Source organism: Ixodes scapularis, unplaced genomic scaffold (assembly GCF_016920785.2).
Source record: "Ixodes scapularis isolate PalLabHiFi unplaced genomic scaffold, ASM1692078v2 PGA_scaffold2__306_contigs__length_199485367, whole genome shotgun sequence".
Taxonomy (NCBI): Eukaryota; Metazoa; Arthropoda; class Arachnida; order Ixodida; family Ixodidae; genus Ixodes; species Ixodes scapularis.
The window spans coordinates 69,915,407-69,928,144 of NW_024609857.1; the positions used below are offsets into that span (position 1 = coordinate 69,915,407).

The following is a 12,738-nucleotide window of genomic DNA, read 5'->3' on the forward strand; positions in this document are numbered from 1 at the left end:
TTCAGCGATCGTCTGTTCTTGGTCATAACTGATTCTGCAGGCACTAACGTTCTTAAAAATTGTGGGTCGCCTGACAATTCCCGATCAGGCCGAGTTTTACTCGCTCCGAGGAAGTCACACAAGGAGCGCTATGATAGACAAACACTTTATCGATACTTAAGTTGTGCTGCGGGGGCCAAGGCTGCCTTGTGGTCCGGGTCTCCCCTGGGCTCGTTCCGCACCGCCTCTTTCGTTCGTCACGGCCCCTCGAACTCTGTCCACGCGCACCTACCACGAGCGTCCCTTTCCCTTCTTCCTCGCCGCTCACGGGGCCGTCTATCCACGTTCAGCGTGGCTCGTTGTCTCCCACACTCCCCTCCCCTCAAGCCTCAAACTCCGGGGGGGTCCGGAGCATCCGGAGTCCCTGGACCGAGTCACTGGACTCCAAGTCGCCCATCTCCGCCTTGCTGGTGGCGGTGGACGTGCATCAGGTGATTGGTGAACTCCTGGTGGGGGGACTTGATGAGCTCTCGCTCCCGCAACAGGTCCGGGGTCAGGTAGCTGTACGTCTGCTGGATGGCCAGGTAGGTGGTCTCGGCAAAGTTGCCCAGCATGGCCGTCGAGACGCGGGCCGAGGTGTAGCAGACCTCGATGCCCGCCATGTGCAGCAGCTTCTTGGGCACTGGGGCGGACACGATGCTTGTGCCGCGGGGCGCCGGATTAGCCGCATCAGCACGCACCTTGCAGGGTACGGTGTGGCGCTTTCCACTCTTGTTTCCCCAATAGCCGTTATGGACGGGGATGACGCACAGCTAGGCCAGGATGACGGCTTGAAGGATGGCCGTGGCCACCTCTTTGGAGCACTTGGCAGGACTGGCACCTCTTTGGAGCTCTTGGAGCACTGGCCGTTGAAGTCCCCAATGGCCACAAAGGCCTTGAAGCGGGTGCGCTGGCCGGCACGCGTCTGCTTCTGCACCGGCATAATCTTCAGCACCTCGTCCTTCAGCGTATCCCTGGGACTCTCCGGTCCTCCGCGTCTCCGCCGCCCTGCCTTCGTTGACGTGGTCGACGTCGGGAAGGCTCACCCCGTCTCTGCCAACCAGGTTGACCACCCTGACGGTTGGTTCGTCTTGCTCCTTGCTAACCGGGTTGACCACCCTGTTGATTGGTCTGGCCGTTTCCCCTCCAACCGGGTTGACCACCCTGTCGGCTTGTCTGGCCATTCTCTTGCCGAACGGGTTGGCCACCCGGTGCGTTGGGCTGACTGGTCTTCTGCCGGAAGGGTTGACCACCCTGGGAGTTGGGCCGGCTGGCTCTGCCGGTATCCCCGGAAGTGGAAGGTCGCCTTCCCGGATGGCGCCGCCCATTCTGGTTCCTCCGGGGGGCATTTCTGGACAGAACAAGCTCTATTAACATCTTGCAAAGAATAGATCAAGTTCTAGGCCGCAGATTATAGCGCCGCGCAGAGCACCTGTCGGATCTCTCACCGACGGGTTCGCGCATTGTTCGGCTACCTCGCTTAGGCCGCGTTGCCGGTCGCGCGCAAGAGTCGCGCGGAACGGAGGATTCCTCGTTTTGTTCTCGTTCATCGTCATCCCGATCACGAAGATGGTACTTTTTCAGGTCTGTGATGTGGACCGGGCAAGACTCCTCGCTCGCATTTTCCTGAGCGAGCCTGTAGGTAAGACGTGACAGTCGTGCCTTTACCACGTAGGGCCCTTCCCACTTCGAAGCAAGTGAGGCTGCGAATCCGCTCGCTGCATTGCTCAAAGGATGGGTTCTCCTGAGGACCAAGTCCCCCACCTTGTACTCCAGGTGACGATGAGTCTTATCGTACTGGGCCGCCTGTTCGATCCTTGCTGCAACGAGGTTCTCTCTGGCGTCGTGCAACGCATTCGAAAGGCGAACTTTCAACTCCGCCGCGTATTTAGAGAGTGGGCGTTCTGTCGAACCTTGGTTATTTCGTAACCCGTTCTCCAGCGGAGACGATAGCTCCTTACCCAAGTTTAGAAGCGCAGGCGTTAACCCAGTCGATCTGTTCACGGTCGTCCAGATTGCAAAACCCATCTCGACAATGTGTTCGTCCCAGTCCCTGTGTCTCTCCGTTAGTGTGATCAGCATGCTCTTCAAGTTTCGGTTCACTCTCTCAGTGATATTAGCCCGAGGATGGTATGGTGTCGTCCTTTTGTGCTTTATGTTTAGCGCCAAGCAGGAGTCAGTGAACACTCTGCTGGTAAAATAGCTAGCATTATCGCTGATGAGACACGTGGGTGTACCGAAGCGCATGAAAGTTTCCAACAACTTCTCCCAGATGCGCTCCGAGACCAGCTTCCTCAGCGGGTGTAACTCCACCCATTTTGAGAAATGATCGGTTATTACCAATAAATACTGGTTCCCACGGGGACTTTTCGGAAGTGGGCCGATGATGTCGCAAGCAACCATCTCCCACGGGTAGTGACTCACTACAGGCTGCATCAGGCCTGGGGGCTTTCCCCCTCGCGGCTTCGCTCTCTGGCAGGCTGGGCAGCTACGGGCGTATCGGAGTGTGTCCTGTCTCATCCCCGGCCAGGTCGCGACGCGACATAACTTTTGAAAAGTCTTGCTGCCGCTGCCATGACCAGCCAAAGCCGAGTCGTGGAAGTATCCGATAAACCGCCTCCGTAGCCTCCTAGGAATCACCACCCTGAACGGAGAGTCGTTCCCCTCCTCGTCGTCGATTGTTGGAATGTAGCGGAGCAATAAGCCGTCCTGACCCAGCAGGTATGAATCAATACGTTCGTTAAATTGACCGCCAGCGTTCCCGGTGTTGCTTGCCATTTCCGCAATTTTCCCCAACACCCGCTGACAAAAACCATCTGCCTTTTGGGCCTCGACAAGCTCTTCCTTGCTCACCACTTCACCCCAAGCCACGATCCTCTGTTCCCTCGTGCGGCCTCCTAACACTGCGACGAGCTCCTGTTGCATCGATCCCTTCCCGCTGTCTTGCTTATGAGCGGCCGCGCGGGAAGCTTGTCTCTCGCAATCCCCTGGTTGCGTCTCCTCCTTCCAACCACTATCATGGGGCGCCCGAGAAAGTGCGTCTGCAACCTTGTTGGTGGAGCCCTTTCGGTACTCGACAGTATAGGGGTATCGCTGCAAAGTGAGTGCCCACCGAGCTAACCTCCCCGCCGGCTCTTTCAACCTTTGAATCCAGGTGAGAGCGGCGCGGTCTGTCTCACTGACGAAGGTGGTCCCGTCTAAATACAGGTCCAATTTCTTTAGAGCAAACATGACGGCCAGGCCCTCCTTCTCCGTCACGCTGTAATTGCGTTCTGGCGGTGTAAGAGTTCGGCTGGCGAATGCCACCGGGCGCAGCTGTCCGTCATGTTCTTGCAATAACACCGCACCGACCCCGTAGTCGCTCGCGTCTGTCTGTACCACGAACGGACGGTTAAGGTCTGGCAGGCACAGGCTGGCCGTGGCTGCTATCACCTTCGTGAGGGAAGAGAAAGCTACCTCTTGTTCTTCGCCCCAGGCCCATCTCGAGCCTTTGTGGAGCAGCAGGTTCAGTGGCCGTGTGAGTCCAGCGCACCCTGGAATGAACTGCCAATAAAAACCGACCATTCCAAGGAACCTTTGAAGGCTCTTCGCGTCGCGCGGTGGTGGGTAATCAAAAATGGCCCTCAACTTATCCTCGTTCGGCCTCAAGGTACCATCATCTACGACGAAACCCAAGAGGTTGACCCTTGAGGCTGCGAGCTGGACCTTCTTTGGATTAATCGTTAACCCCGCTTTCCTCATTCTGCTTAAGATAATCTCAAGGTGTGCTAGGTGCTCCTCGAATGACTTTGAAAATACGACGACATCATTCATGTATGCCATGGCAAAGTTGAACTTCGCGTCCCTCAGCACGATCTCCATAAGCCGTTGGAAACTCGATGGCGAGTTAGACAATCCGAACGGAAGGCGGATAAACTCAAACAGACCCCTGTGACAGGTGAACGCCGTCTTCTGGACATCGTGTGGTGCTACCTGGATCTGCAAAAAACCTCTACTACAATTCAAGGTAGTGAAAACCCTCGCGCTACCCAACGAGTACATGATGGACTCAATAGATGGGAAGGGATATGAATCCCTTCGTGTCATCTCGTTAAGTCGGCGGTAGTCAACGCAGAGGCGAGCGGTACCGTCTTTTTTTGGCGCTAAGACCACCGGAAAAACCCAGGGGCTCTGTGACGGCCTCACGGCCCCTGTGTCTATCATCTCATCCAGAGCCTTATCTAGGAGAGCTCGCTTGTGCGCACTCAGCGGTCTGGGATTACAACCCCATGGTCTAGCATCTCCTGTGTCGATTCTGTGTTGTAAAATGTTCGTACGTCCTGGCCTCTCGGTAAACATAGCTGCGTGTCGATGCAATGCGTCTGCTAACCTACGCCGTTGTTCTACCGGCCCGTTGTAAAGGCCGGTTCAGACACTTGCGTTTGACTGCGTTCCAGTGCGGAACGGCATGCTTGCGGTCGACTGCAGAAGCGGATCGCCTAGCAACTGACGACGCTTGGCGTTCCGCAACGCACCGCAACAGAGTTGGGCCAGGTTCAACTTTCCAGTGCGGAGGGGCATGCAGTCGGTTGCGGTGGGCCAATCGCAATTCGCGAAAAAAAGAACGCCGAAGCGCAAGCGGCGCTGGCAACTACATCCGGTTCGTCCCGTTTTTCCAGTCGGGGATGTCTGCTTCTTCTACGTACTCACCTCTGCCTCGTCATACGGAAGTATTGAAAGAAGTCCTGGCCGTTTTCCAGGCGCATGTCGCGCACCAGATGGTGGTACTCCCCGAAAGTTTCCCGGGAGCGCAGGAGTGAGCGCACCCACTCGCGGCCGGGGTGGCGTCGCCGCTGGAGCAAAATCATAGCAGTAATAGCCCGCACAACCAGGGGCCAGTTCGCCTCACTGCCCGCCTGTGCAATGTATCTCTGCACGCAGTCTAGGAAGAGATTCCTCGGGTTTTCTGTTTCTTCCAGTCTCGACAACCCCGTCGAACACGGAGAAGTCGCGGCCATACCGACGCTACTGTCGTACGCCGCCATGTTCGTTGTGATCATAGTTGCTTGACTTCATTCGCTGCAAGTCGTGGTTCCGATTGGTGCGCTGCAAGAGCCGATCGCAAGCTCCTATTGGTTCTTGACTGCGGCGGACGGCGCTCCGACGTAACTGCGTGTACAAGCAATCCGCAAGCGCACTCCGCATCGTTCCGCAGTCGCGCTTCCGTAACCGAACGCACCGCAGTCGAACGCAAGTGTCTGAACTGGCCTTAAGAAGCGACAATCGCTTCAACGTTTCCCGATACGACTCGCGCAGCTAATGTTTGCTCCTCTCGTGATCCGACGAGTGAGCTTTCTGTGTCCTGACCGAAACTCGGTGGGACGGCAAAGGGGATAAGGGGAGTCAACGGATTATAGTGGTACCCGTTATTCTTCAAGTCTATGATAATCCCCTCCCGGCAGACGAAGTCCTGTCCTAAGATCACAGGGATTTGCATGCCTGGCAGATACAGAAAACGCTGCCTCCATCGACTGCCGTCGAGGCTAAGGTGAAGGCGTATAGCGCTTTGTGCCCTAGCTAGCCGATCCTGCTGCTAAACGCAGCGTGGTGGAAACTTCCCGCACGTGCTCATCTCTGATCCGCATCTCATAGTCGGGAGGCAGAAATTCCTCTCTGAATCGTGTCCGGAAATCTGCCATCGAAAGGAACGGCCTCTGCATTCGTCTCCAACGTGCTGCGTCATCCGTCAACGCGATTGGGACGATCTGTATCAGGGCCGTTTCATCCGACGCGCCCAACGCGGCAATGTACGCGTCTAGGTCTTGCAAGAAATCGTGAACCGATGCTGCGTCGGAGTAGCCCGAATAGGTCGGCGTCGGCACGCTCAACCGCGGGCGAGGCACGGGCGTAGGCGCGGGATTCACCACCCCTGGGGCCAAACCCATCTGTCTAGAAAACGTCGCGAACATCGCCGTCATGGCGTGCATTAGTTCGCTGACGTCTCCCGTGTTCACCGCCGGAATTGGGGGTTCTAGCGCTGCCGCAACGCTCGCTATACTCGTGCCTTCTCCCACGTCCGAGTCAATATCCGCCACTGACTGGGTTGAGGCCTCGGGATGGGCGGCCTTATTCCGTAACTTGGACATGGCGGCAGAACGTTAAACACTGGTGTCCAGCGGAGTAACAAAAAAATTCAAATGGGGAAACAAAACAAACCTTAATTTAGAAATCGCGATTCGTGGGACTCCCTGGGAGCGAAAAGAAACAACGGCAGACTGATCGGGCCCCACGTTGGAAGCGCCAGTTATGTGGGTCGCCTGACAATTCCTGATCAGGCCGAGTTTTACTCGCTCCGAGGAAGTCACACAAGGAGCGCTATGATAGACAAACACTTTATCGATACTTAAGTTGTGCTGCGGGGGCCAAGGCTGCCTTGTGGTCCGGGTCTTCCCTGGGCTCGTTCCCCACCGCCTCTTTCGTTCGTCACGGCCCCTCGAACTCTGTCCACGCGCACCTACCACGAGCGTCCCTTTCCCTTCTTCCTCGCCGCTCACGGGGCCGTCCATCCACGTTTAGCGTGGCTCGTTGTCTCCCACAAAATTCACAAATTACAATCACGCGACGCCGAATTCTCTATTCAAAACGTGATGAAAGGTCGGTACACACTCCTTTCTGAGCGGATTTTTTCCGCTCAGGAAAGTCGGGGCGAATTGTGATTGGCCGACGAGCTCTCATCGTTCACGCGGGGCGTACCCCAGTACCAGGGTGTGCCCCGCCCCGCCTTTTTTGAGCGAAAAAATCCGCTCCGAAATGAGTGTCTCCCAACCTTTCATCACGTTTTTAATAGAGAAATTGGCGTCAAGTCGTTGTAATTTTTTGTTAGGATGTTTAGGGCCCGTAGAATCAGATATGACCAAGAACAGACGATTGCTGAATAATCCCTCCACATAAGCTGAAACGAAGTATACCGGGTGTTAAATCCGAGCCCGGCTTTTCGCACCGAAACAAATAAACTAGGCATTGCGGAGGGCTCAAACTCCGTTAGAACGCAGCTCCAACCGTTCGGGCAAGATGCCAAAGTTTCAGAACCAAAGGTTATCTTTTTCAAAAGTTATGAGCAATTTTCTGATAATTTAAATGAAAAAATGGGGACCGACGGAGCTCTCGATACTCCATGGCGCCAGACACCGAAAACGGGCGAAAATGAACGCCATCTTCCCAGCGCAATTTAATAAAAAATCACATTACTTTTAAATGTACAGAGCTCTGGAGTTCTGTACAACGGCGTGCGTGGCGCGAGCACAATAGCATACCTCAGAAGATATCCTTCTGACGTGAGTTTTTGCGCGAAACGCAATACTCAAGGAAAACGACAAACATAAAATTGGCGTTTAATAAAATGTCTAAAAGTGGTATGGTTACAGTGGGATTCAGGGAGAAGGAAAACGATTGAAATCTCTACTTATAAAATGAAGGTGCACATTGAAAGTTGTGAACTGTTCAGAGCAAAATATAAATTACATTCTCTATACATTTTTATTACATGTTCGCATCGCTATGCTAATAAAGGTTCTGCATGACTTCGAACACACTTGCTAACACTTCTGGTAGCATTTCTGCACGCACCTCGGTTCTTATATCTATGTATACAGAAAAGGAAACACGACAACATTCGTTTCGTTAAACAAGAAAAATTATGGTTTTGTTTCCAGTAAAAATTCAAATAAAAATAAATCGACTTCTCCATTCATACTAAGGATTCCTTATCTAAGATGGCGCGAAAAACACGGCCGCGGTGACCCTGAGCAGAATAACAGCGCGAAACTCGGAGGAGATGAGCCACGTCACGCGGCCGCCGAGAAGTGCAGACATAAAGGAGGAACGTCGGTGTCGTGCGCCAACATTTACGCTCGCCAACGGACGTGCATCGCCGCTCTGGAGATTGAACTACAGCTTTGTTCAATGTGGCGCCCGTGGGACCCTAGCCTTAACCGCTCATTCACACTGGGATCCGCTTCCAGTGTGAATGAGCGTCAAGGCCGGTTCACACATTGAGCGAACTGCTGTTGTAGCGCTGTCCGCGTGTCGTAAGATACTTATCGCCTGCCATGAGGAAGAGTTTTGAGGGTGCGATACGAAGCTGGTGAACGCCCCCGTCAGGACGCGCTTAGCGCGATGTCACCGCTGTGCTGTAGCGCTCCGCTGCATGTGTGAACAGGCCCTTATGCGAGCAAGGCGGGCGAAGAAGATAGAGGAGCGGAAGCAATGCTCGACTGGCCGAAATGCGGCGCAGGAAGCGGTAAGCCGACGCGTGTCTGCATGCCACATAGGCTGGGGCCAAGAGGGCTCGGCGAACAGGGCGAACCCACTTCGCCGGAAAAAATTAAAGAAAGATCCATTGGTGGATCCTTAGGGAATGCGTTAGCGTGAACATCGGGAAACACCATACACGTCCCCCTTTGAGAAACGCTAACACTGACCCCGTAACGAAGCCAAAAAGAGGCATACGAAAAAAGGGGGAAGCAAAAGAGAAAACCAAAAGAGAAAGCAAAAAAGGGAAAGCCCCCCCCCCCCCCCCAAAAAAAAGGAAAGTCAAGGGATTAGCGTTATCGTCTCCCAAAGCGGGACGTGTCTGGCGTTTCCCAAAAGGTCATCCTAACGGATTCCCTAAGGATCCACTAATGCATCTCCTTTTCCTTGTTCAATCGCTATCGATTCACATACTATCTTTCCCTGCTGAAATCCTGTGCGAAGATTCTGCCCTTAAATACTAAGTTGATGTTGACTCGAATCAAATTAATATTTTTTTTAAATTGCTTTATAGACATCAAATTTTTTATATTCCGAAATAAGTTACATATGCAAACTTCAATAACGCAGCAAGAACGAGACATAAGATATTTATTTTGCCCCATCGCTCCAACAGAAACTATTTGAGAAGCTTTATTTTTTATGTATCGACGAATGGAACCGGGCCTGTCCACGGATGCTGTAAATAGTGAAAATGTGCGCGGTTTCTTGTATAGCAATTTTAATACCTACGGCTCATTCACACTGGAAGCGGATTCGCGTTCGCAAAGCGTTTGCGAACGCGGCTGTATAAAGATCCAGCACAATTGCACGCGCACTCGATGACATCAAGTGCGCGTGCCATTGTACTGATTGCCGAATTCAGAAACCTCACTCAAACTACACTCGAACTGAAGGGCCCCTCCACTTCCTCGAGGAAGTGGAGGGGCCCTTCAGTTCGAGTGTAGTTTGAGTGAGGTTTCTGAATTCGGGGGTTTATTCGCAACCGCTTTGGGAACGCGGATCCGCTTTCAGTGTGAATGAGTGGTTAAGCCTGCTTGAAATTTTAAAATATCTAAGCACCCGCTTTGACCTCACGGGTAACTGTAAGTTAAAATAATAAAAAGTAATTTGATAATAAATGCTCTATAACTAAACACTTATTATTCGTCGGTGATCGCCTCAGCTGTCAATAAGGTTAGAAGTATTTTGCGGATTTTCTTTTGCCAATATTGTACTCGCAGCATAATTTCGCGCAGAACTAGCACTTTTTTTTCCCTCGAACAATCATTGACACGGGTAACGGTTTTTTGACATAGGCGCTATAACAATGGCCAAAGCTTTATAAGCCGGCTATATTTCCGCGTGCTCGGGAAAGAATCGTACTCCGATTTCCCTCAAGCTCAATCGCAGCCGACGCACGATCTGATAGAACTATACTTCGTTTCAGCTTCGGTCCGACCGCGGCCGATGTTATGAGCCAATGGGCCAATCAAACAGCGAAAGAGGCACAACGTCATGACTTGCTCTCTGCAGTTGATAGGACCAGCCGGTAATCGCTTTCTCTCTGTTCGTGCTCTGCCACCGGCTAGTCCTATCGAGCGCAGAGAGCACGTCATGACGCTGTGCTTTTTGCGCTGTTTGATTAGCCCTTCTGCTCATAAGATCGTCCGCGCTTGGACCTAAGGTGAAACAAAGCATAAAAGAGGAGCGCGGAAAGTGCACCTTCATGACTCTCCTCGTCTATGAGCGTTTGTCGAAACCGGCTGAACCAGTGTGGCATAAAGCCAAGTTATAGGTGACGGCTTGTCCGTTGTGCATGATGGGTACAGCTGAGCAGAAGTGCAAAGACGACGGGCACCATGACTGCCAACTTTCACTGCTACGTGATTAGCTCCAAGGGGTCGCGGAATTGGCTGTGCTCGGACTGAAAGTGAAACGAGGTATACATTCTAGAAAGAAATGGTACATTCTTAACCCCTTTGTCAGATATACGACTCCCCGAAATTTCCGTTCAACGTACAGCGCGCTGACGTCGAAGTGACTGTCCCAACTTTTGCGAGAGGGTTGATGACGGTGCGATATAACATGTTAGACAGCTAAAGTATGTATCAAGGTCTACAGGAAAAAAAACACACATGTTTTGCAGTTGAACCTAGAAAACCTCGATAACCTTTCTTTGCAGTCAGTCACACTTACATTAACTATTTTAGTGACTTGTACAACTCGGCTATCAAGCCGCTCGTGAAATTTGGTAGCGTCGCTACAACGTCAGTGCGCTGTACATCCAACTGAAGCTCTGGGGTGTCGTATACGTGACAAGGGGTGTAAGAAAATACTCTTTTTTTTAGAGTGTAGGAGAGGCCGCAATTGTCACGTGAAGGTACGGGGTTCGGTGATTAAAGTGGCGACAACTAAATTATTCTCTTACTTAATCTCGTCTTCGGTATTGTAAGACGGTAGGGGAAAGTGCTACAGAAACTGATAAAAAAGGTTATTTAATCTGCAAAAGAAAAAGCAGTTCTATTTCTTGGAGAAATAGAGAAGTACGAGAGCACAAGGGATTTATTTTAGAAATGCTTGACATTAAATATAAATAAATCATGATCCTTAAGATATTAATCATTATTTTCAATAAAAAATATTTACTACTTATCCAAAAATTTTCTTAAATTACAGTTGAAGAAGTTGTCATTATATAAAAATCAAAGTTTCACAAATTATGATATCAAAGAACTTGAATATCTCATTCCCGACCCCCATAATAAATACACACCCTATACTTTGTCTCACCTATACGATGAACTATAAGGGAAAATGCTACGAACCGCCAGAGTCAATCACGAGCCACTAAGAAATTGCGTGGTGTTTCGCTTCGATTCATGTGTCGGTTTCCGCGTTTTTAATCACTGATGAGCATGGGCGGACAGTGGCTCGAATCAAATAGCATACAGTGACTCATCAATTTTGCATTGCAAATAAAATCATTACATAGAGGCTCTTTGGAGTGTTGAAGGGGGGGGGGGGGGGGCGAACATCAATATTAGTACGAATCGTTTCCCTGATATCTGCGAAAATTATTGGAGTCAGTTTACGGTCAGGTGGTTCTATCATTCGAAATAATCCTTTTCCTATACACCTGCTCCATATGGGCAGGTGTATAGACGCTTTACAGCAGCTGTGCATGTGCGCCGCCATAACTGCCCTTCAGTTTTTGTTCCCTCTTATTCCGTTCGCTTCACTTCATCATTACCACAGCAGGACAGGTTGTTGCCATTTTAGATGTATACTGTGTTCTTGTACCCAGCATAGGCCCTTGTGAAGACCCGTCAACGCCCGCTTCAGTGGCTCGGCATCTCGGTAAGACAAGAGAAGGGCGGCTATGGCGGCTCAATCTGGCGCGTGTGTAAAGCGTCTATAGGAAAATCTATCTTGAATGCTGTCACTTCCAGTACGGGAGAAAACATATTGATTTGTCGTCGCCGCGCAAGTAGATGACATTCAGGATATAGGCGTGGCCTTCTTCCATTCTCGTTTCGAGTCACTTTTTTTTTTTTTTTTTTACTATTCTCAAGTTATAAGGTTGTATTCATTTTCCGTCGCCCATAGCGGAGATGCCTACCAAGTGGCTGGACGAGAGTAAAAGAAAAGGGTCTCTACGCCGGGAGATTAAAGGAGCGGAAGTTGCGAGAGCGCAGGGGGGGGGGGGCGGCAGAACACCAAGCTTTGAGCGCGTTCAAAGAGTGAGTAGAGGCAACAGAAGCTAGTCTTGAATCATTCCAACCAGAGGTTGGTGTGCTAACGTCCCCGTGTCGCGTCGTACTCTCCTCTCCCTCAATTCCCTGCCGTATTTTCACTTCCGCACAGATGTCGGTTTCCAGTGTAGCAATCAAACGGAGAAAAATTATCAATGCATTCTAGCACACAAACACACCAGACAACCTTCATTATTTTAGTGTCTTTATAGAGGACGTGGGTGAAATAATAAATGTTTTTGAAAAACAAAAATCGGCGCAACCTTTGTGCCGCACGCCGAACTTTTGAGTTAGGAGCGCACTCCGAAACATGGTTTTATCTTATGACGTCGACATAAATATAGAGGCATGCTTTGAAATGTTTTAAATGGGCCTCTATTGCGTTGAGTGTGTTCTTCTGGAAAAGGCTTTTATTTTGTGACACGCGACTCTTAAGCGGGCGATTATATTAGCTTTTTGCAGCTCGGTGTCTTCATAACGGCGTACAAATTATGCTGCAGACAACAACTGAAACAAAATTCAGTGAGCGTTCGTTTCACCCACGTTCTTAAATTAACGAAGCTTCAAAAGACAAGTCACAACGTTTTGTGATTCAAAGAGATTTTTTTTTTTTTACGATCTTCGTTTGTCCGTTTGCGCGGTTATTTCCTGAGAACAAGAATGTTCGGCCACCAGATGCTGCATTACCCAATACGTC

At 50.9% G+C, this 12,738-nt stretch overlaps 1 pseudogene; it reads right to left on the bottom strand.

Moving 5' to 3' along the window:
• Positions 1-329: 329 nt before the first annotated feature.
• Positions 330-1,080, bottom strand: LOC115320858 (annotated as a pseudogene).
• Between the last annotated feature and the right edge of the window lie 11,658 nt (positions 1,081-12,738).